Source organism: Sardina pilchardus, chromosome 10 (genome assembly GCF_963854185.1).
Source record: "Sardina pilchardus chromosome 10, fSarPil1.1, whole genome shotgun sequence".
In the NCBI taxonomy this organism is placed as follows: Eukaryota; Metazoa; Chordata; class Actinopteri; order Clupeiformes; family Clupeidae; genus Sardina; species Sardina pilchardus.
The window spans coordinates 9,098,605-9,104,160 of NC_085003.1; the positions used below are offsets into that span (position 1 = coordinate 9,098,605).

At 40.2% G+C, this 5,556-nt stretch overlaps 1 non-coding gene across 1 annotated transcript; it reads right to left on the reverse strand.

Annotated features, from left to right (window-relative positions):
* Positions 1-73, reverse strand: trnar-acg (transfer RNA arginine (anticodon ACG)). The gene has a single exon. It is a non-coding gene; the product is annotated as a tRNA-Arg (tRNA).
* Positions 74-5,556: the final 5,483 nt, after the last annotated feature.

Here is a 5,556-nt window from a genome sequence, read left to right on the forward strand (position 1 = left end):
CGAGCCAGCCAGGAGTCGAACCTAGAATCTTCTGATCCGTAGTCAGACGCGTTATCCATTGCGCCACTGGCCCGTCTTCCTACGCCACTTCCGTAAGTACGTCATAACCTGCGACGAATCAAAGACCAGACAGTCATCAGATGTTTCTGGTAATCTGTTATGACCGACTTGCACATATATTTCATTTGCCAACTGCTACAGTCTGTCTCATGTCAACAGCCATGATGTTATATTTATGTGGCTGAATTTCCACAGTAAAATATATATTATATCTTAGGGTTTTTACAAGTTCATGCGTTAGCTGCAGCCAACGATGATACGAGGCTACATCTAATTCTTAAACGATAAAGTGGCGTTTTTGCCGTTTAGCGCCGCTTTTTACGTTGCGATTAGAGGCGACGACGTAAAATCATAAATTGCGTGAATCTGCGCCGTCGCTAAACCGCTAGATAGATGGTTCAGCAGTCTAATGAGTGGCAGGTTCGAGTCCCACGTGGAGCTGGCTCAATGCTTGTTGAAGTATTTTGTCATGTTTAGTTGTAGTTTAGGTTAGGCGCCCCATGTGTAAGGAACATGCTTTCGTGGGATGAGCAGTATGCTACTAGGCTACATCTAATTCTTGCACGATAAAACGTTTGTTTCTTTTGCCGTTTATTAGTGCTGCATTGCCTTTTACGCTGCGATTAGAGTCGACGACGTAAAATGCGTGGAACTGCGCCGTCGCCAAGCTGCATAGATGGTTCACTAGTCTAAGTGGTAGGTTCGAATCCCGCGGGGAGCTGGCTATAGGTATTCTGTCATGTTTAGTTGTAGTTTAGTTTAGGCACCCCATTTGTAAGGGATAAACAACGCTGGGTCCGGGCGAAGGCCCTTCTTCAGACTTGAAATATACACATCAGCACACGGTCACATGGGACCAGTGAATAAGTGGTGTCACAAAACGTAGGCCTAACACCGCAAGTGTGAAAGAGCACAGGCATCTAGATACATACACATCTATTCTAAACACACATATACAATGCATTCAAATAGTAGCCTACCAAAATAATTGGGATGTAGCCTACCAAAATGATTCACCACATTCATTAACAACATGCAGGAAAGCCTGACATGAGCACCCATCACCACCAGTGATGGAGTAAATACACTCCAATAGAGAGACGGTAAAGAAGACTACATGTACTGTACACTATAGCAGCATAGAGACAGACAGTTCTTTACAGTGATAAAGTACTACCAAGGACATCCCATGTGGGTAGGCCCACAAGTAGCCTACATTAGGAAACGATCAAACATGAGGGAGAATGTACATGTGCAATTGTTTACAACTTTGGTCTTTTTTAGTCTTTTTTTTTTCACATAGAAGTCAGCAGGTGATGCTCTTGGATGGCCAAATAAACAATTCAAATAAATGGTCGCAGGTCAAAGTCCTCATTCATACCTTTGGGCTAAGAGTGTAAAACAGTGTAAAACAGAACGCTACCCCATTTATAAGGAACATGCTTTTGTCGGATGAGCAGTTAAAAGTAGCCTAGCGCTGAGAATGTGTTTGCGTCCATGAAAAGTTTTCCAACTAATCAGCTGCCTAACTATCAGACAGATAGTTTAATGCATGTTGATAGGCAGATAGTTCAATGGATGTTGATTATCCACCTAATGAATCTTGATAGACAAAATTGCGACAGACAAACAGCAGTGTGGATGAAATGCAACAAAACAAATTCTCAAATATCCAGTATTTACTGAAAGACAACTATTTGAGGTGGTTTCCATCCAGTGATGTCATAAGCAAAGCAAATTCATAAATCATACCAAAATTTTCACATGCAGCTACAGTTACAGTTAGGATGCTTAGCAGACGCTTTTGTCCAAAGCGACTAAAGAGAATAACAACATAATAAACAGTGTCAATATAAGCAAAGCTAATGAGAATAAAACAATGACTAACTGGGGGAACAGTAAATAAACAATAAAGTCATTCAATCAATTATATAATAACAACTATGGAATAATAAGCAATAATAAAAACAATGTCGATTTAATCAATGGCCTAATAGAAACAAAACAAGCTATAACATACAAACCTTCATCATACGAAATGTTAACAGACTAAGTGCATATTGAATATGTCTACAGACTCCTCTTGAAACACTCAAAACTACTATTAGAACGAAGAGCACTGGGCAGCCCATTCCACCAACATGGAACCACTGATGTAAAATATCCTGAATTTGACCCAGTGTTTATAGCTGGTCGACACAGCAGACGCTAGTCAGAAGACCGTAGTGGGCAGTTGGGAATATAAACCTTGATCACTGAATTCAGATAGGAAGGAGCAGATCCAGTCAATGTCCTATAGGCTAAACTAAGAGATTTGAATTTAATTCTGACCACTATAGGGAGCCAGTGGAGAGTAACTAAAAGAGGAGTTACATGTGTCCTCTTTGGCTGATTGAAGACTAGACGTGCTGCAGCATTCTGAATTAGTTGTAATGTCTTAATATATAAGCAAGTAGGCCAGCTAATAGCGAATTACAGTCCATCTTGGAGAGAACCATGGCCTGAATAAGAAGCTGTGTGGAATCTTGCGTAAGGTAAGGATCTTCCTAATGTTTTAAAGGATGAAACGACATGACTTAGCGGTTGAGGCTACATGCTCAGAGAAGTCAAGTCGGTCATCAAGTATGACACTCATGTAGGACCTATCCACCATATGAACGTATTGGTGAAAGAACAAGTCAAGTGTTTCCAACTTGACATCATTACTTGAGAATCTCATTTAAAAAAAAGAAAAGAAAAACAGGAACTTGCCAATTTTAAGCGAAAATAAAACACAATTATACTTCCTATGATTTTAAATGGGGGGTTTTACATAAAAATCCATCCATTGTACTAATTATATAAAGTCAGAGCCTAACTGGGAAATCATGTTAAATTCACAACATCCTCCTGCCCCATGAAATACAGTTCACCATCTAGTTAACCTCCAAAACATAAAACAACTGCACAGGTCTTCTGGGCAGTCTACCAGTTGATTTCTGCACAATACACAAACACATTAGTTCATCTCTGCCTGAAAACTGTTCTGCTATGAGTCCCATTTTCCAAGTCTGCCATGGCATGTTGTCCTCTCCAATCACAGCATCACCATTAGCATCAGCATTACTGCTCCTGTAGTCATGTTGATTTGTTGATTTGCTTTATATTTTCCTGTCCACATTGTACTGTATGTTGTGTATGGTGTCATAAGCTGCTGGGACCTTGAATTTCCCCTTGGGGATCAATAAAGTATCTATCTGTCTATCTATCATTAACTCAAGCCATGGGCTCCTCTTAGTTATGGAGTTGAGCTATCTTCTTCAAGGGAACCACCTTAGACTTTGATGCAACAAAGCTGGACACATCCCCCCAAATATGCAACAGCACTGTAAGCTCTTTCACTTGCATCACAGAATACATGCAGTATGTTTTCTTGTGGCCTTTTGTGTATTTCAATGCGGTACCACCTCAAAATCGCCACTAGATGGAGCTGTGGCAGCTTCGAACGGATATGTGGCAGCTTTGAAAATCTCTTATCTGTCTAAGCCCCTCTACCATAATTCTGGAAACAAGAATTTTACATGTATAGTGAATAGAGCAAGGGACCCTATTGTATCAAATATACGGGAATCAAACGGAATTACACGTTTTTGTGTGTTTTTCTTGTATCTCAGTTTATTTGTTAAGGCCTCCAGTTAAACACAAAGTTGTCCTTTTCGACTCTTCAGACTAGTACTAACACCTCAAGTACAGATGGATCAAAGTTGATTCTTAACTTTGATGCTGCCTTGTATTCTCGCAGGACAGCATGATGTGGCATGTAGTATGTTACCTATCCCTTTCCAGTACTATGGGCCTCTCTCAACATCCCTCCTCGATCCTCCTGACTCGTTCTCACTGATCTACAACTAGCACTGGATAGACTACCCCATTGTTGGCGCCCCATAATTCTTTATCTAGATCAGTGAGAACGAGGACCGAGGAAGGAAGGGAGGATAAACAAATCATATACACATCTTTGCAGATGCCCTGCTGCAGGTAATCTTGGATGACATCATAATACCGGCTGTATGCCACATCCTTTCTGAATGTTATCTGGAGCAAGTCTCCTATTTGCTACTTTGAAACTGTCCGGGAGGTCGGGCCTTCATGGTAAGCTAATGAAGCTTTTTTACAGTGTGTGCAGTGGATCGTGAGGAGATGCCCACTGACAATAATGCTATGGTCTTGAAATCATGTACGATCGGTGACTGCACCTTTAATGCTCCTCAGCCCTTTCAAAATGGCTGCATTATTTGTGTGTTATTTCAAGCATGACATCCCAGGTGATCTGTGCCAACAAATAACTAATTTGTGTAGGAATGTGTTATAGCCTACATTTGGATATGAATGTATTTTGTTTATATATCATTTCAATTTTATTGTTTCTCACTGGGATGCAGAGAGTTCAATAGGGAGACAGCCGCAGGGAAGAAGCTTCGGGTGCTGAGAGACCTTTAACGCCTCCTCGAGGGGAGTGGGTTGAACAGTGGTTGGGGTGGGAACAGGATTTGCTAAATATCATTGGAACTTTGTTTTTTTGTGTAGGGAACCTGAGCAAGCTATACGGTTGTGTTGCTGTTTTGAACTCGTTTAGCTCACCGTCCTTAGCTAAATCCACTGTTTGACATTTGGGGTTATAGCATTTGGGAGCTTTGTATATGTTGATCAACGAAAAATAGTTACTTATGGCTTATTTATATTTTAATGCAGAAAAATACCCTAGGGTGAATTTTCACCTGAGTTACACTTCAAGACAAATAAATAAGAGAAAATTGCTATCACTCAAGTCTGAATTGGTGTGGTATTAAAAAGTGCTTGCCGTAGTCTTATGTCAGAATGTGGAAATGTTTAGCCTAGCCTACTGTGACCTACTAGAGTTGGACATGCTACGCTTTTCAAATGTGAACTATATTTATTTTTCCTCTTCAGAATTTAATATGCTCCTAACATGAGATTTTGCTATGATTGTTTTTAGTCCATGACCCAGCGGAGGAGTCGGTCCTACAAGAGGGCACCAAACCAAACCAGTTTTATTTTGTTTGTCTATCTTTGCCCCCACATGACAAATATATCTGTTGGACTTTACAAACTCACAGGGGAAGTCTTAAGCATCTTAACTAAATTCCAATGGGTAATTTACTTTTCTTTTGTTTGTTTTGATTTTGACTGTTTGATTTTGGTGAAAATAAAGTGTAGCCTACACCTAATAAATTGTGGTCTGTACCACAAAGATTTTTTTTTTCTGAAGGGTGAGATCTAACATGGGTTTGTAGCCTACATGTCCTGTCCTCTGCTGCCCATGCATTTATTTATTGGGTATAGTATATCATCAAGTGTGTATCATGAAGGGAAAAATAATTAAACCACCTTAACCATTTATGTTCTGGGAGCTTATACCCTCAAGATGTGAACTAACATGGGTTTTGACATTTTCTCCCACACCCTCCTCATGACTTTGCTGCTGGTAAATCAGGT